Source organism: Pipistrellus kuhlii, unplaced genomic scaffold, assembly GCF_014108245.1.
Source record: "Pipistrellus kuhlii isolate mPipKuh1 unplaced genomic scaffold, mPipKuh1.p scaffold_m20_p_7, whole genome shotgun sequence".
In the NCBI taxonomy this organism is placed as follows: Eukaryota; Metazoa; Chordata; class Mammalia; order Chiroptera; family Vespertilionidae; genus Pipistrellus; species Pipistrellus kuhlii.
Window position 1 is genome coordinate 61,920,488 of NW_023425573.1, and position 24,026 is coordinate 61,944,513.

General features: G+C 37.1%; 1 protein-coding gene and 1 long non-coding RNA gene across 2 annotated transcripts in view; both read left to right on the plus strand.

Annotated features, from left to right (window-relative positions):
• LRP1B (LDL receptor related protein 1B) overlaps positions 1-24,026 on the plus strand; it is a 1,573,107-nt gene that overhangs the window by 122,868 nt on the left and 1,426,213 nt on the right. The window lies entirely within an intron of this gene.
• LOC123651620 lies at positions 6,456-10,557 on the plus strand. The gene is made up of 2 exons (XR_006740448.1): positions 6,456-6,485; positions 10,399-10,557. It is a non-coding gene; the product is annotated as an uncharacterized LOC123651620 (long non-coding RNA).

Here is a 24,026-nt window from a genome sequence, read left to right on the forward strand (position 1 = left end):
TGATGCACACGCAAAGGCCTTAAACCTTGTAGAGAAATTGCAAGTCTATATGTAGGTCCAGGTGTCAGGAGATTGGGATACACACGGAGGCCCAGTGCAAGATGATGCTCCAGAATGGGCAAGGGTCAACTCCTGTTCTCACGTAAATCTCAGCACAGGCCGAGAGATGGGCAGAACTGGGATTCTTCTTGGTTGCATGAGGAAATAAAAGCCAACAAATCAGACAAAAAGAGCTCTCTATAACTGGCTCAAATATGACTCTCTATTTTGACTTTATTATCTAATTTGTCCTTATTTTCTTTTGTTGAAATACTTTCTCATTCAGTGGCTTTACTTCTGGGTGAAGGGGACATTTTCTTGTGTGCTGCAATAAGAGAGATGCAAAGAATAAGTGCCTTTCCAAAGACACCCCAGGAACCTGTAGTCTGCAACAATTTGATATTCTTTTCATTGATATTCTTTGACGTTAAAATACCCTAATGTCCAGGATTGTCTTTAAATTGGGAATGCACCCTGGCTGAGCATCTCGTAATCCTTCGGTGCACTGAAGGATCACCTGATTTCAGCACCTGACTGGGTGCTAGGTAGTGGGGTTTGGAGCAGCTATCCTTCAATGGAGAAGGAGGTGGGCAGTTTTGGAATGTGGAGTTCTACCCATTGGAGCCTGGAGGACAGGAAAACAAAATGTACTAAATAACGTATTAAATACCTACTGTGTGAAGCCCCTTAGAACCGCAGCGTGGTAAGTGCTGCGCATTGACCAATGAACCAGTGAGTCATGCTTCAATTACCAGCCAGGGCACATGATTGGTTTACAGGCTGCATCCCAATGGGTGTGCAGGAGGCAACGGATCAATGATTCTCTCTCATCATTGATGTTTCACTTTTTACATCTCCATTCCTCTCTGAAATCAATAAAAGTATATTAAACATATTTAAAAAAATATAAAACAAGTAATAAATAAATAATAAAAATAAGATGTGGGCAGGGCTCTGTTGAGTAAAACTAAAATTTAAGTAGGTTAGGATATTCCTGTCTCTTTGCCCCTCCCCATCAGTTCTTCGGAGCACTGTGGGAAAAAGATATCTTCACAATGATAGAGTCCCATATTTGGTCAAAAACAGATAGCTACCCAACATTTCTGACTTTTTATTTTGAAACAGGAGCTCACTGAAAACAACTCAAAATATTAAATGATTGGAGACAGGTGGCAGTGAGATACAAACAGCTCTCTGAAATAAAGTAAAAAAAAAAAAATCACTATGTCTAAATATAACGGTTGGCAGAATGGGCTAGTACTCTGCACTGTAACCTAAATGTCTAGAGAAATCAGTAAAGGTTTCAGCTTGAGACTACATTTGAATATACACTCACATAGTCCATTCTATCCACGAGGAAGCAAAGGCCAAGGCCATGAGGCAAAGCTGACAGACCTTGTCACCAAGGCCTTCCTCTCCCACTATTCCAGGTTTTCACCACTGAGAACTCTGTCCAGGAATAGGACGGACTACATTGCCCTGGAAGTTTGTGGGGGACCACAGAGAACCAAGTTGTAGAAGACAAAGGATCAGAGTTCAGTAGTAAGACATTACCCCAGGTCCAAGGTCAAGTCCATGGATAGCTGAACAAGGTCCATTGCCAGTGGGGTTTACTAGTTATTAGCAAACATTACTATGGCATTAAAGCTCTAGTTGTGAATGCATTTATTTCCTTATTTCCTTTTAGGATTTCCGCTAGGATACAGGAATTGGAGCTACCATTATGTCCAACTGGTCCTTAAAGGAAAATGTTTCAGTGAATTATGGGCAAACTGTACAGTTGATCTTATTACGGTTTAGACAACTAGATTATACAAATTTAATTTTATTTAATTCTCCCCACAACCCACTGATGCCAGGATCATTGTGTCTATTGATAGATTTGACATGGTAATCAGGCTTAGAGAGGCTAAATAATTTATGTTTGGAGAGAGTAAGTGATAACAGTGAGAGTCATGCTGAAACCCAAATGTGGTATTGGAGTCTGAGTAAATGTCTCCCAAAATCGACAAATGGATTTGTGGTTAGTGGAAGCAAAGTTTACTGAGAGAACCCATTGCCGGAAAAGATGTAGCTGGGGTTCCAAAAGCAGACCAGTGTCAGAGCTTCAGTTCCATGTAGCAGCTGGGTGTCAGAATCCAAGCCGATTAAAGGCCATTAGTCCCTTGTGGCCGTAGGCCACGTGGGTAGCAGGAGAGCGCATCCCCTGCCATTGGAACTCAGGAACCCACTGTGTGCCAGGAGAGAAAGAGAGAAGAAGCATATATTTTCTAGGGCAGTGGTCGGCAAACTCATTAGTCAGAGCCAAATATCAACAGTACAACGATTGAATTTCTTTTGAGAACCAACATTTTAAAACTTCTTCTAATGTCACTTCTTCGAAATAGACTCTCCCAGGCCATGGTGTTTTGTGGAAGAGCCACACTTAAGGGGTCCAAGGGCTGCATGGGTCTCGCTAGCCGCAGTTTGCCTACCGCGGGTCTAGGGCGTAGATACATGCTTGCTAGCTTCTGATTGGTCCTTTCAAAGAATTCTGCCTTAGCAACGTCCTTGGGATTGGTTTATATGCCTCAATCCCTTGTGATTGGTTATCTATAAGCGGCCTGTCTTAGCAACATCCATAGACTTTAAAGCTTTTGTCTGCTGTGTGCATGCCCTTCTTTTTCCACCAGCAGCGGGGCCTTAGCAATTCCGCCTGGCAGGGTTCTTGGGTTTTACTTCCTACTCCCATGGTCATTCCCTGTTTACCCAGCTTCCTTCTGTCTCCTCAATACCTTTGTCGGATAACGAAACTATTGCATAATTCTGCCTCACAGCAGAATTCTTCCATCTGTTTATTGAAGAGCAGAGCACCAACATTAGTTTGCAGGCTGGATAGTGAAAAGAAAAGGTAGGACTGAATTATAATTTTATCTTGAGCTGGCTCCTCTTTGGGGACCCTTTCCTGCATGAAAGTAAACATGCCAACAATAAGTTGTCAGTTGTTAGAAAATAAGTAGTATCTTTCTTTTCTGGCTGGCTTCAGATTCTGATAGGTAAAGTAAACTTTGGACGAGTTTGTAGTTCATGGCTCAATGCACCCTATTTCTTTTTGCTTGACAAATATTAACGGCTAGGTAAGCAAGCCCTTCTTCTAACAGGTACTATATATTTACACAAATGCTCATTAACAGAATTTTTGATACTTTATCACCAATTGGACACAGCTAGGACTTGAACACTACATTTTAACAAAAGCAAAATATTATTTCAAAGTTATATTGTTAATGGCTTGATCTGTAGCAGTACAAACTTTCCTATGAGAGGAAGTGACATTTTGCTTCTAATTATAATATGGACCTAGAACTAATTTGACGTTTTAAAATCCAAAATAAAGAAGGTGTCATAACTTTTCTTCCAAATGTAAAATTACCTGAATTTAAAAGTCCTGATATTAATTGTTTAGGTTTGACTTATTGAGTTATTATTATATTTATTAGAGATTTAAAAAAAATAGATCTGAAAGCAGGTGTGTTGTTTTATAGAGTTGAGCTAGGACATTTTTTTCTTATTTTTTTATTAAAGGATAAGTCACTGAACAATTCAAGAAATGTAGGTGTTTAGAGTCCATTTTGGGACATTTATATAAATATTTTCAAACAGATTTTGGTTTATTTACCACATTGTAAAGTGATCACTTCCATTTGTATTGAGAAGGAAAAAAAATCACCTGCACTGCAGGAAGACCTGGAATCTTTCTGTTGGGAAGGATACCAATACATGGCATTCTTCTGTGTTTTTAATAGGAAGTTTTAAAAAAAAATCCTCCTTTCAAAAAACTCTCAGCAGTTATAGAAACTACAATTGAACTAACCATTTAGCTTTCTGCCAGATTACTGCACGTTGATGGCAGGTGTCTGCCAGGGACTCCAGCCTCCACTTATCTCAGGATACAAAATGGTTAATCTTAGCTGTGAATTCATTAAAGGAGAAGGTGCAAGAAGTTTCACATAAACTTGTGAAAACATTAAAATGTAAAATAAGTCACCGTGATGGTGATGTGAACTGCATATGAATGCAATTAATTTGGACATGAAGAGAAGATTTTTAGAGTACTCTTAGCTTCATAACAGCCTGATTTAGAAGCCAATCATTAGGTTGCCAAAAATATGACAAACTGCTTGTTACACATTTCTTTGAAGACAATGGATGGATGTTGTTTTCCAGAAGGTTTTGATTAACCCTTCTATTGAATATTTGTAATTAGTGTAAAATTAATGTTAATTGGAAAACTTTATTGAATTACAAATGATATGACATGAATGCAAGTAATCATGGTTAATTGCAACCAAAAGTTTATGAAATGCAAGGATCAAAAAAATAAATGCTTTTTTTTTTCTAACAGTGAACAATTTTCTTTACTAATGTCCTCATTCAATTTTTCTTGGTTGATGGAAGTTTTTAGAAAGGAGGGTAGAGAGGAAGAAAGAAAGAAAAAAAACTTTAACAATTTTTTTTAATGGAAATTTCTTCTCAACTTTTGGAAGGTAATGCCATTATTACCAATATTAGAGATTTATTTGTTATTTTCCTTTCCATTTATTTTAACAAATTCTTATTTATTATACTACTGTAAACATCAATTCTTAGCATGAAGATATAAAGATAGGGGGGAAAAGAATAGAAAATAGATCTCAAAATTCTAATGTGACTTTCCTGCTTCAGTGCTTTGCATTTGGGATACATTTGGTCAAGTTAGTGGCAAAACCAAACTGAGAAAGGTGTATATAGAGATAAAATTAGTCTTGACATGAAGAGAGGGGTCTGTAAGTTTGATAAGTTATTTTTAGTAAAGTTCTTTATAAAAATACAAATGGATTATAGCATTTCAATCATTGTAACTTAATCAACAGTGCTGGGCTTTACATTTATTCATCATTTTCTTTCATTCATCACTACAGGAATAAAATAATTTATAACCACTTTTATTTTCTTAGAGTAACTTGATCTGCATTAAAGATTGTAAAGTCAGGCAACCAGTTCATGTGAAAACTAGGATGCCTCCTGTGTTATTCATGTGAGGTGTACTGCCAGTAAAAATAGAATAACTTGAAAGTATCAACTGGTAATAGAACACAATCTGTAGGGCTTAAGAGAAAACTGTCATTTAATAACCCAATTTTCTCCTCCCTGAAAATACCCAGTATACTGCAAAACTATTGCTAGTCAATTTTTCATAAGAGGCTAAATTGTTAGCTTCTTATATTATTTAAAAATGCAATTGTCTTTCTTAAATTCTTTTGTAGCTTTGTATTTTTCAATAGCTAATTGTAACTCTTTGAATCTAGTCATCTGCACAATATATATATGTAAAAAATATATTTTTCCTGGTCATTTCACATCTACCTTCTCCTCTCCTATGCTAACCTTATTACATTTCCCATAACATTAGGAATTTTATCTCATATTGCTCTAGAATTAAAATCATAGAACTGCTGAAACCGGTCTGGCTCAATGGATAGAGCTTCTGCCTGCGGACTGAAAGGTCCCTGGTTCGATTTCTGTTAAGGGCATGTACCTTGGTTGTAGGCACATCCCTAGTGGGGGGTATGCAGGAGGCAGCTGGTCGATGTTTCTCTCTCATCTATGTTTCTAACTCTCTATCTCTTTCTCTTCCTCTCTGTAAAAAATCAATAATATATATATATAATCATAGAACTGCCTTTGGTTAATCCTTGTTCTCAGACCCCATACTTCTTTAGTCACTTGCTTCTGTTTCACCATATTTCCTCCATTTCTATGGCTTTTGATTCAGTTTTTGAGTCCTACAAATTCCTTTCCAACTTTCTTTTCTCCAGCCTCTCTGCAGGATATAAATTATAAACCTTTTTCCTGCCACCTAACAGCCACATGACCTTGGAGAATAATAGCTATTATTAAATAGTCCCTTGTTATATGCTAGAGAAGAGTGCAAATTGCATTCCTTATACCACAGGTTCCTTGTAACAATTAAGTGACTATTATATGCTATTGGCCTTATTTTCCAATAGAGGAAACGAAGACTCTAAAAGGTGAAGGCAACATAAAAGGTGGCAGAGGAGGGATTTGGGCTAACCCTTCTGCCTCCAGAGCCACTGTTCATAAATAGACTGTGTCATAAAACCACTATGTTGTCCTCTGCAAGTGATAGCTTAAAGAATGCCAAGTGCATTGCTAAGTGGCAAATGGCAGAGACCACAGAAGTCACGGTTAGGTCACATATCTGACCAGGGTTAGATAGTATATTCTAATATTTCACTCTAACATTACATGCTGCCTACATTTTATTGTTTTGCCATGTGTATTTTGTTGCCTTTGGACACTCTTCTGAAATGCAGTTTTCATCTACTTCTCCTTAGCTGGTCCCTCATTCTACTGAACCTTACCCTGATGATTGCTTCTGTTTGTTCAGAGGAGCAGCCGATGCAGTGTTAGCGGTGATGTCACTAAGTTATGTCCCCTGGAACAGGGCTACGTCCACTCATTGGGGTGGTCGCCTTTTCTACTTGGCAGAAAACCATTGTGCTCTCCTTAAGCTTCAGCCCACAAGACTGCATATCCTCTATGGGACATGCCTTTGTCTAATTGCACCAAACTGCCCCGTTACTCAGTCAGACTTTTGTCTCATCTGATTACTAATGAATTACTTATTTTATTGCTTATAACAAATTACAACAAACTTATCGATCCCAAACAATACACATTTAGAGCTCACGTTTTTCTGTGAGTGAGTAAGTCAAGCACAGATTAGTTGGATGCTCTGCTCATGGTCTCACAGGATGAGATGAAGATGTTGGCCAGGCAGTGTATCCTTTGAGAGGCTTCTGATTGTGTCCTCTCTTGGGTGGTTGGCAGAATTAATTTCTTTGCAGCTGTGATTTCACAGAATCTTGCTTCTTAAAAGTCAGCAATGGAGATGGAATCTCTGCTGCTTCAAATCTTTCACTCAAAGATAAAGGGCTCACCTAATTTGATTTGGCCCACCTAGGATACCTACCTTTCCATTAACATTATCTTAAAGATTAGGGACTTCAATTGCATGTACAACATCCCTTCACTTTTACCATACCCTCTGGGTTAGAAGTAAGTTACACATTTGGTCCACACAACAGGGAGGGGAGTTTTGCAAAGTCATTGATCATTATTGGTTATCTTATGTTTGCCTACTTTTTACTCTTCTTGCCCAGACATTGATTTTCTGTCCTGGAATTGCTACACATTGTTTTGTCTCATCACAATTATCATGTGTCATGCAATGAACAATTGTTACTACTGGAACCTGCCTCTAACCATCCTTGCCCTGCTCTTCTGTTTCTTTCTATAGCACTCATCACATGTTATATTATGAAGTGGGCATGGTCTATCTGTTGTAAGGAAACTTTGTTTATTTACTAATGTACTCTTATACTTGGGGCAGTGTCTGATGCAGTGCAGACTATGTATAAATATTAAATAAGTGCTAAATGTGCTATTTTTTTTCTTGTGTAGTTTCTCTAATTAGAAAATATCTTATTATCAGAATGGCATTCTTATATTATAGTATACTAGTTCAGCTATGTCAAAACATTTTTGATTGTGAATCTCATCATTTAATAGGAATAATTATGAGCATGCACCTCAATGTAGTTATATTAATTTCTAAGTCATATAAGTGCATGCTATATTGATATGAGGATCATAAAACCCAGAAAATATAAATGTTAAAATGATCAAATTATTTTATTCTAAAATAAAAGTTCTAATGTTGTCTCACATGCCAACTCATTGTCTCCTGCATGATTTTCTCCACATTATACCAATAGTGTAGATGTTCATTAATAACATTTTTGATCATTGATTTTTAAAAAAAAAATTATTATTTTTTTTTAAAATGTTACCAATAGTAGTACATATGCCTCTTTTTATTCCCCATTGACCTCCCCCTGGCCTCCCCTACCCCCCTTTCCCGACATACGAACTCGCTTCCTCCCTCCCAGTGTCTGTGTCCATTGCTTTATCCTTATATGCATGCATACAAGTCCTTTGGTTGGTCTCTTACTCCTCCCTCAACCCTCCCCTGCCTCCCACTGTACTTTGACAATCTGATATTTCTTTGCCTCTATATCTATTTTTGTTCATCAGTTTGTAATGTTCTTTATATTCCACAAATGAGTGAGATTATGTGGTATTTATTGTTCACTGACTGTATTGAAACTACACATGGATCATGGCTGAGGGACTTAAAAAATTGGGTCAAGTGACCACTTAAGAATGTTTGTTTTATTATTATACTGGGGCCCAGTGCACGAATTCGTGCATCTTAAAAGGAACTGTGGGCCCCAAGGCTGCAGTAGGCACAGGGGCGGGTCTTGTTCTTTCCTCCATGCCCCCACCTGGCCTCTCCTGCAACGTGATCTCTCTCCCCCCACCCCCAGTTCCTTGTATGCCTGCAGCCCTCTCTCATCACCTCTCTCACTGCTTCCATGTGCTAACAGTGCCAGCCTGGCTTGTACCCACTGACCAGAGCTACTGGGGCCGATGCAGTCAGTAGGTGTGAGCAGTGACTGATGCCCTGATTGCTTCACCCCTCAGGAGCAAAGGGAAGTGGAGAAGCCCTCAGGGGCAATTGGGGCTAGTAGCCACCACTGGCACCCATTGATGGCGCAGAGCGATCAGGACTGGTGCCCAGCAACGGCAGCAGATGCAAATAGCAGCTCTGGTGCCGACTGTGGGTGCAAGCGAGGCCAGCAGTGGCAGTGGGTGTGAGCGCCTGGTGGGACCACAGCATGCGGAAGCAAATAATTTTTAGTAACAACCAGAAGCTTGCCCTGATGATGGCAACCAGCACCCTGCCTTGGTCTGGCATCCTCCTCACCTGCTCCACCATCCTGCTGTGGCCGATGCCCACCATGTTCTGTGCACGCATCTCCTTGTGGTCAGTGCACGTAACAGCCACTGGTTGTGCCATTGTTCCAGTTGTCTTGTTGCTCGGTCTATTTGCATATTAGGTGTTTATTATATAGGATTTTGCAAGTAAATGACTTATTAGTTGCCTCAGGATTGGAAAATTGTTATTTAGAGCTGAGAGATATCGCACAGTCATGTAATTAAGTATGTGTCTTTCTAATCACATGGCCAAAGTTTAAATTCTCACCTCAGAACTTGTTAGCTATGTGACTGTAGATAAGTAACTTCTGTACTTTAATTACTTGTCTGTACATGAGCATAATATCTACTAATAGAATTATTGGAAATATTTAGTTGAATTGAAGGATCTATAGCTTAGCAGGAAATAAGCTCTGATCAGTTTTTTTCTTTTTTAACATTTCATAGCTTCAATTTCCTCAATTTTTAGAACATAGATAACAATACCTACTTATAAGAAAGTTCTATCCTGATCACAGTATCTTGCGATGAACAATTATCCCAGGTCAGAATGAAAAATTCATTGTATTTACAAAATAGTGCCACAAGAAGGCAGGTTATTAATGAGAGAGGTTGTATTATAATAGCTACTGATGTACTTAAATTGTAAAGAAGTAAATAGAAAGCTAAAAATTCAAATTATGACTTGGGGAAAAAGTGTGGAACCAATTTAAGGAATTGCTGTTTGAAGCCCTGGTAGGGTTTATTGCTGTACCAAAGAGTTTAAGCAAGTGATATTTGAAACTTGTGACTCTATATTAAATTTAAATAATAATCAGTTCTAAGTAATTCTAAACATTTGTTTAATTATAGTATATTTTAAGAAATTAAGACAAGCTAAGAGGAAAAAGAAAGACTTTTGATTGCTATAATAACTGATCAAATTACTGCTATGCATCACTATTTGGTAAGGTAATCCATGCGCTTCATTCATGATTCACAATTCAGTAAATTGCAAGGGTTAAGTCTCCATTCCTCAGCCAGGAATCTGAGTTCCAGAAAATGTAGATGGAAACTTGGAAAAAAATCATCCTTGACAAACCCTAAATGCCATGTAGGAAATTAATGCAGGGAAACCATAGCTGGTGGCTAAGTCTTCCTTAAAACTGTTCTAAGTACCAGTCCCCTCACTTTATTTCTACTTATTCTAAAAGGGAGCCAAGGAAATAGTGTTCTGAAAAGTGTTTCATGTAAAAGACTTGAAATCGCAATATCCTAAACCCCAGTTAGCTCCGAGATCATCTTCAGTAATTTTCAGAATGTCTTTGTCACAAGGTTCTTCCTATAAATTGTTCTCTGAAATAAAGATTCTGTGGCCAAGCATTTTAGGGGTAACTGTACATTGCTGCATTTCCCTCTTGGATAATTATAGTGCATATAAGCTGTTGGATAGCTCTGGGAAATATAGCTCAGCGGTTGGAGTGTCAGCAGGTACAGTGAAGGGTCTTGGGTTTGATTCCCAGTCAAGGGAACATACCTGGGTTGCATATTCCATCCCAGGCCCCATGCTGGGTGGGTGCAGAGACAACCAATTTATGTGTCTCTCTCACATTGATGTTTCTCTCAGTCTTCCTCACTCTTTCTCTCTTTGTCTCTCTCCTCTCTCTTCCATTTTTTCTAAAAAAATCAATAGAAAAAATATCCTCAGGTGAGGATTAACAACAACAAAGTTGTTGGGTATTGTAAAGGGGAAAAATTACTTGACTTGAACATATTATATTCCAAACATGTTTTTAACATAGTAGTATTTATTTTATTAAGCTTTAGAAATAAATGTATTCTAAGATGGTATAACTTAAAAGTTCTCACCTAACAAATGAAACGGATAAATATGTGAGGTTCTGGAACTATATGGGGGCTGGGCGGGGGGGAGAGGATCTTTGCACAGTGTATACACATGTCAAATTGTCAAGATGTATATTCTAAATATCGCTTTATTTGTTAATTATAAGATCAATAAAGCTAAAAAAAGAAATACATTCATTTTTGTTTCAAAATGCCATAAAAATTAGTATGCTTTTAAACACTCAGTTAACTATGACAATAATGATACTAATTGCTGTAGGTACCAGTCTTTTGTATAAAATAACTCTTAATTCTCAGAGAAATCTAATGATGTGGGAATGATGATTGCCATTTCCATATTCCTTCATAGGTGGAAAGGTGAGTTTTCCAGCGTTAAATTACTTGCCAAAGACTATGACCGTAGTAAGTCATTATATTGCATCTCTAATTTGGTAATATTGATATGTTCAAAATATAAACAAATGGAGACCCAGAAAAGTATTAATAACTTATTGCCCAAGTTAATATTGTATAGAGGCAGAACAGGGATTACCTGGTTATGCTTGTTAGCAAAATGTTAACTGGTTCTCTTGTAACATATCATCCTGGTTGATTTGTATTCTTTTGTTTTCAAGTTATCTTCCTTTTAAAATTACTTGATCCTTGCATGGGTCCAGACATCATCCATATACAGTTCTGTCTGGTTTTTGGAAGCACAGAGTTAGACTGTATATTGGCATGACCATGCATGTGTATTAAACAATTTATACTAACACTTTGTAGAGGGCCTTTCATTCTGCCCCGTGTCCAAGGCCTAGTGCCATTCAATGACATGTTAGATGCCCATAGAGAAAGCGAAAAAGACTATTTGTGTTTTTATTGCCATGAAAATGCATGATAGCCTTTGATATACTCTATAATCCTCTGAATTAAAAGATGTTTATCACTTGCTTTCAAAAGAAAGGTGCTGTGGGACTTGTGAGTTAAAATCTGCAAGCATGTTCACATTCTCATTAGAGTGCAACTAAAGTACAAAGACACGATCATTTCTTTAAGTGTCAAGATAAAATTCAGACAGAGATTTCACTGCTTCCTGACAAAGAGTGGCTGGAAGAACATCTGTTACCTGCTGCCTACGGCATCTCTCTGTCTCCCTCCTACCCCCACTTCCCCCTTTTGCTTTGCCTGGGCATTGCAATGCATACACATTGTGTGAAATATACTTCACATATAGCAATGGAACTCTTACTATCACCACAGGTCTCATAATTAGGCCCAGGTAGATGAAAGAGGTTTAGAAAATTCCTGCCTGAATGTTACCTCATATTTTGACACTTATAGTTGTACATGGGAAGGCAAATCCTAAAAACCTGGCAGGCCTTAGTGAATTAGCCTATATAATAAACGGCTAATATGCAAATTAGTCAAATGAAGGAATAACTGGTCACTATGATGTGCACTGACCACCAGGTGGCAGATGCTCAATGCAGGAGCTGCCCCCTGGTGGTCAATGTGCTCCCATAGGGGGAGTGCTGCTCAGTCAGAAGCCAGGCTCATAGCTGGTGAGTGCAGCAGCGGTGGTGGGACCCTTCCCTGCCTCTGCGGCAGTGCTAAGGAGCAGTGAGCTGAGCAGTTAGCAACAGCAAACAGGTGGGCAGTAAGGAGCAAGGGCTCCTGGACTGTGAGAGGGATGTCCGACTGCCGGCTTAGGCCCGGGGGGAGCGGGCCTAAGCTGGCAATTAGACATCCGCTGAGGGGTCCTGGACTGTGAGAGGGTGCAGCCGGACTGAGGGAATCCCCCTCCCAGTAGATTAATTTTGTGCACTGGACATCTAATATATATATATACTCTCCTATATAATAAAATCCTATATAATAAAAATCCATCAACTGAAATGGTAGAATGACCAGAGAATAGAACACCACGGCCCCTCACCCTAGCTGGCCCTGGTGGTTAGGGGTGATCAGGCAGGCAGGCGAGCAGTTAGGAGCCAGTGGTCTCAGATTGCAAGAGGGATGTCTGGATGTCAGGTTAGGCCCAGTCCTGCCGCGGATCGGGCTTAAATCAGCAGTCAGACATTCCTGAAAAGTCCTGATTGCAAGAGGGTTCAGGCTGTGCTGAGGGCTCCCCCCCCCCCCCCCCCCCCCCCCCGCCAACCATACACGGATTCCATGAACTGGGCCTCTAGTAATTACATATCTATATATCTCCCTTACAAGATAGACTTTAAATTGATAGTATCACACTACACAGTGATAAAAGAGCTACCAGCATTTTTCCTGATAGGCTAATTGCTGCAAATGATTTTATGAATCATTAATTTGGAGATGTGGTCCTACCTATTTTTTAAATCCAGTGTGAAATTAACATATTTTGTTTGTGATGTGATGTTAATAGTTTCTGAGGAAAGAGACGCTTCGATGAGGTAAAACTCTCCTAATTTTGTTCCACTGGGTTTTCAATAATGTAATTAATATGGTTATGACTAATTAGAATTCTTGACTGTTAAAGAACAAAGACTAATAGGTTTATAGATCAATACTGTTATTTAATGTCCTGAGATACACTGCTGTTTGAATCACAACACATGTCATATAGAATTACATTTTTAAACATCTTTTTTTATGTTGCTTCCTATTTATTTTATTAAAGCTTAAGCATTATAAATTAAGCAAAATGGTAGAACATCCTTTTGGCTAAGGTTAAGCAATAATTTCCTTTTTCAGTTTAATTAATGTTCCCTTTCCTGTGGTAGACACAGTTGGGTAAGTGTTCTGAATGTTTTGTAGTGATTTCACTGTGCAACTACCATTAAAATAAACATGAGCTGCATGGCAAAATTAGAGCATGCTGCTTTGAAAATGTACCCCACCATTTTCAGCATACTGAGCTGTCAGAACCTGGGCTCAAATTCCTAATTTGAGAGTATGTTTGTCATGCATTTCTCTCCTTTTCACCCAAAGTTGGTATGAAGTTTAAATGGTAGCATAACGTGATTATAAAACCATCCATAGTACATGAAGTCAATGTGCATATTAGAAATATTCCTGAAAGTGTAAAGGTTTCATACTTCTAGACTAGTGATTACGTCGTAAAGTGTATCCAATAGACAGCTGCATTTCAAGAAAAAAATCTGAACTTATGTCACTATTTCTGTCTTTGTGAATGTGCATGGCAATTTATCCTTAACTTTCTTGTGTGTTTGCAAGGGTGTTTTTGCTAGCCACCCATTGAGTAGCATGCTTACTAATCAATGAACAAACAATTACTAAGCAGGGGCTGTGAAGCAAACCACTGTTGGTGGCTTCTTATTGCACTTTGCAAAACTCTCTGCTTGACACTCTGATGCTCAGTAAATATTTACTACTTTGCATTTTTCTTTTAAATTGAAGAACAGAATTGCTAACAAGCAGGCAACAGCCCTAATGCTCAATGAGGATAAGGAGAGGTGATTATGCAGATGTATCTACCAGGGACAGGTGATATAGTTAAAATTATGCCATTGGAGCTAAACCAAATTTAGCTCTAATTCTAATTTTCTCACTTAATATTTGGGTGAATTTGGGGCTAGTTCTTTAATTTTTCTCTGCATCAATTTCTTTAATGTAAAATAGGAATAATAATAGTATTACTACAAAGTTGTCCTCTGATGGTTAAATTAATTTTTTAAAGTACAGAGCTTAGTACTGTTAATGGATAAATATAGCCAAAATTAATGTATTTAGATGATATTGGCAGTGACATCACCTCAGAGCCTGTTTGAAATACATATTCTATTTTAATTGTCTTCTCCTAATTGTTAATTTTGTAATATTGCATATATCATTCTAAAGCACTGAGTCTGATCCATATTAATCTTATCCTTCATGCATTGGTTTTTATCATCTTGTTATTATCTTGTAGTTCTTTGAAGTTTGCAGGGTGCAGTGTTTCTTCAAAATATTGACAATAACTACCTCACTGTTGTTGTGAGAAGTAAGTGGAAATATTGGCCCAGTGTGGCTCAACTATATGAGACCAGAGAATAGGATATCCCCAGCTCATGTCAATAGATGCCTCATATCAATGCCTACAAGTTAAAGGTGACGATAACACTATTAATGCAAGGAACATCCTGAATGATGAATCATTGGGGCTAATAATGCCTTCAGGTCAACAATTCTACTATTCATTTTCACTTTTAGTACACAGATATCTCCTTCATGGAAATACATTATTATTATACAAAATCCATGTCCTTAAATCTTTAAGTTAATCCAGGGCCTTAAATCCAGTGCATTTGAGTGCATGTGCGTGAAACCCCGTGTGTATAATTTCCAAAGTTTGAGAATTTCTGTAACTTTAATCTAGAACTTCTCACTGACTTAAACCAGATACAAGGAAGACTAGTTTAATTAATTAATTAAAGAAACTCTGAAGAGTTGACCTTAAACAAGTATTTCTAAGTAAAATTTGAAAAAGATAAATATTACAGTCAATAGAAATAATGTGTGTGTAAGGCATAGAATTAGTTCTTATGATTATTAATGATACTCTTAGCTATTAATTCTATATTAATGAAAATATTTTTGCTTTAATTTGATGTGGAAAAATCTATTCATATTCCACATAAGACTTCTCATCAATAGTTAAAAACTCCAAAATAAGAGGGTATGAAATACCATTAACAAACTAGTTTTTAAATTTTATATCATTTTTATTAAAAAAAATATATATATATTTATTGATTTCAGAGAAGAAGCAAGAGAGAGAAAGATAGAAACATCAATGATGAAATAGAATCATTGATTGGCTGCTTCTTGCAGGCCCCCTACTGGGAATCTAGCCCACAACCCTGGCATGTGTCCATGACCAGAATGGAACCCAAGACCCTTCAATCGCAGGCCGACACTCTATCTACTGAGCCAAACCAGTTAGGACTATCACTATTTCTTCTAAAACATTTAAATTACAGTTGATATAAAATATTATATAAGATTTAGGTGTGCAACATAGTGATTAGATATTTACATAGCTTATAAAGTGTATACAGCTTTACCTTTGGAGCTAACCCTAAATAGGTCACATATAAAAAGTGTACAAACACTTATGAAATTATTTAATCTATGCCAACACTATGGGAGAAATAATGGGGTTCTTAAAATTACATAAATTATTAAAGTATTTATGGAAATAATTCATATGAACATATATTCTTTAAAAAGTTAACTTTAAGTTTTTGTATCTTTTTATGATTCTAAATCAACTGGAAGCCTTAAATTTATGATAATTTGAGAAAAATAAATTTTAAATATCAGATTTAAATACTTTTAGAAGCATAATATCACCAAAACACATGCCTCTAGCCCAAATTTCTTTGATAATTGCAGCTGATATTCACAAACTTTTAACATTTAATTTTATTTCAACAAGTACACAGTGAGCCTCAGGCCTCTTAGCCCACCCAACCACATGGCCCTGGTCTGACCTCCTAGCACTGACATGTGCAGAGAAAGGCTGTCAGTGATACCATCTTCATATTATGCAGATGACACACTCTAAGTAGCCTACATAATTTGACACATTGAGTGTAGGTTTGCTTTTCTTACAAAGAGAAGAAATTGTTCATTAGTCAGGACAGCATGCAGCTAAAGAGTTGAATCTACTCATGACTCACCTTTGTTTCTCCATAAAATTCATTAAATAGTAGTTGAATTTTAAAAATTTGTATTTCAAAGCACTAAAGGAATTCACTAGTTGAGAAAATTATTTTAGAAATTGTTTTTCTTATTTTGTTTCACTAGTTTGTAGGGAAGAAAAAGAAAATTTAAATACAAGAAGTATATAAAAATTTAAATGTAATTATAGTATACATTTGTGATTTGAGCAGGAAACTGAGGATGGTTCTGTGATGCCCCTCCCTTGCTTTTTAAACAGACAATTCTGCACTACATCCTGTGCAGTTTGGAATAATGCTGGTGATAATCAATGTTAGCAATTGCTCAAATTTATCAAGCATTTCTAATTTCCCCAGATTATTTTGCCATGCTATTCTTTTATACTAGCTACTTCCTCACAAGGTAAATATATTAACTTTATTGATGTGAAAACAAATTCAGAGAGCTAAGTAATATGAGGGAAGGTCTGGGGACACAATTTTATAGTTGAAATTATTACAAAAACTAACCATTTATAAGAGCCAGTGTTGATTAATTCATTCCTAACTATAGCGTCAACTTCTAAGTCTTAGAGATTTGAGATAGAATATAAAGCCATTTTAAAGTAATATCCAGTTATAACGTTTTTATGGATCTAAATTATATTAGTATTTTTCTATTTTCTCTTTTCCACAAAACTGAAACTTTTTTAAACCCACACTTTAGGCACTTTTATAGATCCCCTCCCCTAATTTTTTTTTTTTTAAATTTCAGTTAATTATGTTCTACAGAATGAAAGCTTTAATAGTTTTAAGACTTTATATTTATAAGTTTTAAACATTTCTACCAGTGAAAGTTAAATGTTTCCTTTTCTACAAAATAAAGCTACTACTTCTTTCCTGATAAGGATTTTATGACAAATAAATGACAAGTAAATGAAACAATGAGGGCATTAATATGTATTACTACCTTCACTGATTATGACAGGCAGGATAATGACCTCCCCAAAATGTCCATGTTGTAATCCCAAAATCTCATTATGACAGTGAAAAGGCAAAGGGGTATTACTGTGGCAGATTTGCCAATCAGCTGACTTTACAATAGAGAGATTATCTTGGATTATTCTGGTGGGCCCTATCCAATCATAAGCATCCATAAACATAGAAGAGAGGAAGAGAGGGAAATGGGACTAACAAGAGGTCAGAGTGATACACCCCGAGGGCTCAACTAGCCATTCCTGGCTTTGAAGGTGGAGGATGGCAGCCGTGAGCAGAGGTACTGTGGAAAGCCTGTAGAATTTGAAAAAGGCAAGGAAACAGATTTGCCTCTTGACCTTCCAGGGGAACTAGTCCTGCAGCTACCTTGATTTTGGACCAGTGAGACCCGTGTCAGACTTAGGACTACCATATTACGAGGACATACATTTGTGTTGTTTTAAGCCACTATGTTTGTGGCCATTTTTTAGAGCAGCAATAGAATACTAATTCACTATCATTGTGATGTGTTGCAAGAATTTTTGAACACATGGATTCCTAGAGACTTAGCTTTTGTCCCAATTCTGTCACTAATTAGCTATGTTATTCTGGCCCAAATGATTCTGTGCCTCAGTACCATATATATAATATATAGTATATATTATAATGCTCATTTAGCTGCCATAAGAGCATAATAAAGGCAACTTTGAGATGTCAGGAAAACTTCATCTCCATCATTATAAATGGGTGCTAATTATTTTTAGTACTTGTAATAAGAGAAAAGTGTAAGACAATCCAAATAAAAGGCTAAATTATAGAAGCCAGAAATAAAATATGTTACTTTTATATGTGTAGAATTAATTGTACCAGGTCATATGTCCTATTGTAGGGAAACAGAGGGATGTGCCAAAGTATCCATTCCACTTCCAACACAGAACTATGTGCTATCTATATGTGTGTGTATTATATATATATGCATATATGCAAACACATATTTATTTAATATAAGATCTAGACATGAGGCACAAAAATATTTGTGTGATTCTATTAAGCTTCTTTTAATAATCCAGAAAATGCAGTATTTTGTATACTTGCAAAAGAGGCCATGATTGTATTCATGAAGAGAAATTATTTACTTTTTGAATTATGGAATATTTTATAAAATGAATGATTTACAATACATATCAGCCCATTCACAGAATCAGCCTATTGTAGCTAGCTGGCCAATATTACATTAATATCTCAACTGCCTGGAAGGTACTTTGAAAACAAACACAACTCTGAAAAATAAAGAAAAGCAGAATAGATGAAAATGGTCTCTGAACAGATATACCAATATACTTTGCCCATGGAAATATCTCCTACCCAACGTTTCACTTAGATTTCCTCTTTGTAAAATCTGACTTTAGAAAATTTGATTATCTTGGTTCCTGACACACAAGTCAATGTAAAAAATTGGAAGCATAAAGGTATTATTAAATGGGTGTACACTGAAAAGTGCATAGAGTTATAGTTGATTGTCAGCAAGTTAAAGAAAAAGGAAAGCAGAGGACATTGACCTTAAAATTATAGCAGTACGAAATCTTTAGCATTGGGACAAGCATTATTTTGCATCTCAAAAGTCATTGAAAGCTAAGGACCCATGCAAACACTGACATTCTAAAGTCAACCTTGAGTCATAAAGAAAATGTTAAATTATATTGTGTCCTTTGTTCTCAAAGGCAAGAAATATAAGTTGATTTTAGAAAGACCTTCACCTATGGTACTGACATTTCTTGTGTATCTATATAAGGGGCAAAACACTGCCAAAAGCACTTTGTGAGTATCATCTCAATGAATCAATGGTAGGAATAAAATCTTATATAATAAAACCCTGACCAGTCTCTATGACTCACACTGACCACCAGGGGCAGACACTCAATGCAGGAGCTGCCCTCTGGTGGTCAGTGCGCTCCCACAGGGGAGCACTGCTCAGCCAGAAGCAGGCTCAAAGCTGGCGAGTACAGCTGCCAGGACATCAGGAGCCTCTCCGAATGCTGTGGCATCAGGCTCAGTGGGCCAGGATGAACGTGAACAGTGCCATGCCCGGCCCCCCTGATTGGGGCTCCTCTCTGGACACCTGCCGCTTGGCATTCTACTGCATCTGCTAAGGGGTCCCGGACTGTGAAAAGGCTCAGGCCAGGCTGAGGAATTCCCTGCCCCCCTCAGTGTATGAATTTCATGCACCTGGCCTCTAGTATAATTATAGGAAAAAAAATACAATAAATGGTGCTGAGTCTTTTCTTTTGCCTCTCAGCTTCATGTTTCCCTCTGTGCTGGCAACTATGTTCCCCAGGATACTTTTCCTAGCCTCCTGATAGGCTTTGCCAGTTGGAATCACTTTTTGGGAGATTGGGAGATAGAAGAATATCTTCTTCTCATTTATTTATTTATTTTTTTCTGCTCCTGGTGACAACTCTAATAGTAGCAGATGATCAAGAGCAACTGGATGTGGTTGCAGGGCCTCAGTAGGTCCCAGGTGGTCTGGGCACAGTCTGAGGAATGGGGGCTCCTGGGTTCCTGCTCATAGGCCCCCTGTGTTTCCAACAGCCAGATCAGTGGAGTCCCTGCAATTCCATCAGGCAAGCAGCAAATCCTGGCTTCTGGCCCAGGAGCCGGAGCAGATTCCTGATCTGTGGATGACTGATCCTTGTTTCCTGTTGTACTCTGGCCCCCTCAATTTCTTTTTCTTACTCTAAGCCTTTCAGACAGCTTTTAAATAACTATTTATTAAAATTCTCCTTGAATTTCTAGCATGGCTTCTATTTTTCTGACAGATTGCCAACAGCTTAAAATATGAACACGAGCATACATAAAAACACATCTATAATTTGAAATGTTTTTTTATTAAAATAAAAATGATTAAATATAAATAAAATACAATTTTAATGTGATTTTTTAAAAAATAAAATGTTTAATGTGTATGGAGTGCTAGCCACACTAACTGCCCAAGCTCAGCACTGTATGTGCTGAAATTAAAAGAATGACTTAGGAAATTGTTAGCAACAATTCTTCTTAGTAATCAAAGAAACCTACTTTGATAGTTTTCTCACAACTCTAGTGTCCTGAGCATTGACCCCAGTCATTTAACAGTGTGGACTGAGGGCAAAAGAAGAAGTGGATATAGGTAAAATATCATTGCAGAATCTTCTGGAACCATTGGATGACAGAATGGATTAATGGCTTCAACCTAATTAACTCAGCATTCCACAGACAACATTCATTCTCCAAGTCAAGCAGCACACAAGGTTTTAGTGAGCAAAATCCATATCTATAAGGCTGTAAGGATATACAGGGAGCAACTCAAGTTTTCTATAGTGATGGTGTTTCTTTCCTTTCTTTATATATTCTTCTAGTAATTGAAACATCAGATCACAGAAATGTAAATAAAAATTATATAAGGAGCCCCTGTATTTCTTTTTTCTAAAAATAACTTTACCTGGGGAAGGAAAAGGTCTTAGGGAAAAAGGTCCATGTTTATTAACGGGGAAAGGAAGACATGAATACGCAGAATTGGTGCTTGGATAATTGCTTTCTTCTTCTCAGAGTTCTCATCTCTCCATCTGCTCAGTCCAAAGTTCCTATAGAAAATATTCCCTTGAAAATATGAAATCATGCATTTTGAGAAACTAAATTTATTAAAATAATGGCAAAGGAATACAGTATGTGCAATAGAAAGTTTTTCTCTATTTCCCTATAAATAATTCCTCCAGTTTGGTGTGAGCAGTACAAAAAATCAAGTGGTAGGGGCAGGAGTTGCATGACTACCTTGCACTGAGAAGCATGGTGAGGTCGAAAGCTGTCGGCTTTTCAGATAGTCACCTGAGTTTGAATCTTTCCTCTGATTTTTCCTACCCATGTGAGTGAGGTCAAGTGATATAAGCACTCTAAAGTGTTTTCTCAAATCTAAAGGAACAGGATGTTTATTGAGACAACTGATTAAAGGTGATGTATACAGACTGTTGAGCATGTGTTTATAACTCTGTAAATAAACAGGGTGGTTTTATAAGTATAATAGTAATATAAATGTGGATGTACATAAATGCATGTGCATGCATTTGTCTAGTAATTTGAAATATTTGAACATGCTTATACTGAAGTGTTTATGATCTACAAACACTTGCTCCATTAAGACAATTGTAATCTGTTATAAAACAGGCCATAGGATTTGTGCCAGTTATTACTAATAACTGGACATTGTATGTCCTATTTAGTTAAAGGTGGTCACAATATGTTAGCCATAGCATGTTATATTAGATGTTGAAATGTTTTATTTTTTTTATTTTTTTATTTTTATTTTTTTTTAGATGTTGAAATGTTTTAGATTTAATTTTCAGTAAAACACCCCATAAATGTGTGTGTGTGTGTGTGTGTGTGTGTGTGTGTGTGTATATATATATATATATATTTTTCATGGTTGATTGGGAAAAGTGAAAGAATAAAAGTTTGCAACATATACATTTAGATAGTGATCAAAAGGTCTAAATATTGTGCAAGTTAAATTTCTCATTTGAAACTGTTAAATGGAAGAGAAAGTTAACTCCCAAAGACTAATCAAGCACAAACAAATAATTTGCAGCTTTCATAGAAATTAGAACATTCACCCTGAAAACCGTAATGCTGAAGTGAAAGACAGGCAGGCACCAATGTACTGAATACTGAAAGAACCACTAAATCTGCAATGTTGGAAAGGTAGCTTTGAAAGAACATATTGACTGACTTACCTTTAAGTACAGGTAAACTGATTATAGAAAATTACAGCCTATCTGAGCTGTTATTAAATAGATTTTTGAGTAAATCATTATGTGAGTCTAAAAGAATAATAGCCAACTTAGTACAATTGGCAGTAAGCTAGTTAAAAATATTATAAGTACATGTGTACACACAAACTTATATGGTACTCTTAATAGTTAAAATACTATATTCATTTAGATAAAACATTGCTTTTTGAAATACATCTATTTTAAAAAGCATTGCTTTTCATTTTATTGGCATAATTGTTGTCTTATCCAACACATAACTCCTACTACATTGTTTGGAATTATAACTCTGCGGTTTTAAACACTGATAGCTACATTCTTTATTAGGAAGACTCGTCAATTCTTCCATCTCTGATATTGAATTATTTCAGTATACCAAATTTTGAAGTCATCAGAGGGAAAAATATGGAACTTATTAACATACAAATATGAGTAAAGTTATTGTCTTTGTAACAAAAATATCACTAAAGTATCAGTTATGCAAAACATTACCATTTGTCACTGACTAATTATATGGCCAATGGCAGCAAAATGGATATAAAATGAAAGAGCTAAATGATGTCATTCTACTTTCTTTTTTAACTGAATGAGAATAATGTTCAGGGGTGTGTTTAGAAAGAAGGGGGATGAGCAAGGTGCTCACATATATTGAAGTAGAAAACAAATTTTGCAAATTATTATTTTTAAAGATCAGGTTTCTTAGTATAGATATTAAAAGATGACTGATAATGGCTGAAATTATTTTTAATATATTTAAAATACAATATTTTAGTACACTTTTAAATAAATTCTTTAACATATATTTTTAGACCTGTTCATTCAAGGAATCTAGTAGAAATGCACATACAGTAGTCGCTTATTCTTGTTGGATAATTATAAAGCTGTTACATTAATGATAATATGAGAAAATGCCCCAAAGTGGGAGAACAGATTGGAGACAAATGAGTCGAGTCTCAGAATTTGAAAGCTCTTTTGTGATTGAGTGTAATTTTAAGAGGTGATCTTATGTTAACAAAACTCAGTGAACTTACATGATTATAATCAAGGGAAAAGGGGCTGCTGTAACCATGAGCACCTACTGAGGAAGACAGAGCCCATTGCAGACACATCAGATTTAAATAAGAATACTAGAGCCTTCCTGGGAGATTTTTGAAGTGAAGGAACTTTTAAGCCAAGAGATGAAGGAATTCATTAGGGCACATAGGCAATCTGTTGCATCTTGAAAGCATAACTGAAAGCCAGTTATGTACCTGTAAAGTTAGAACTATTTTGACCATCTCTACAAACTCTAGTATTGCCACAGAATAATGCCTATAAGGATACTTAATATATCTTTCTAAATAATAAAAGACCACGAGGTGTCACAACCAAAATAACCAAACCACCAGTTGCCATGAGGTGGCATTGACCACCTCAGCCCAGTTCCTGGTGGGTGGTGGTGGTGGCTGGAGCAAAGCAGCCCGGGTCCTGGGTGACTGGCAGCAGCTGGAGAGAAGCAGTGCAAGTCCCAGGTGCCCGAGAGCAGTGGCCAGAGCAAAGCAGCCCGGATCTTGCGTGCCTGATGGCAGCTGGAGCAAAGCAGCCTGGGTCCTGAGCGCTGGAGAGGAGCCTGTGCTGGCAGCCAAGGGAAAGGAGGCCTATTTTTGCATGAATCTTTGTGCATCGGGTCTCTAGTATATATAAAACCCTAATATTCAAATAGACCGAACAACAGAACAACAACTGCTTGCTATGATGTGCACTGACCACCAGGGGGCGCACAGGGAATATGGCAGGCATTGGCAGCAGGTGGCAGAGCGTGGATCATGATGGACATTGGCCATTGCGGGATGGTGGAGCAGGTGAGCAGGGGCGCCAGACCAAGGCAGGG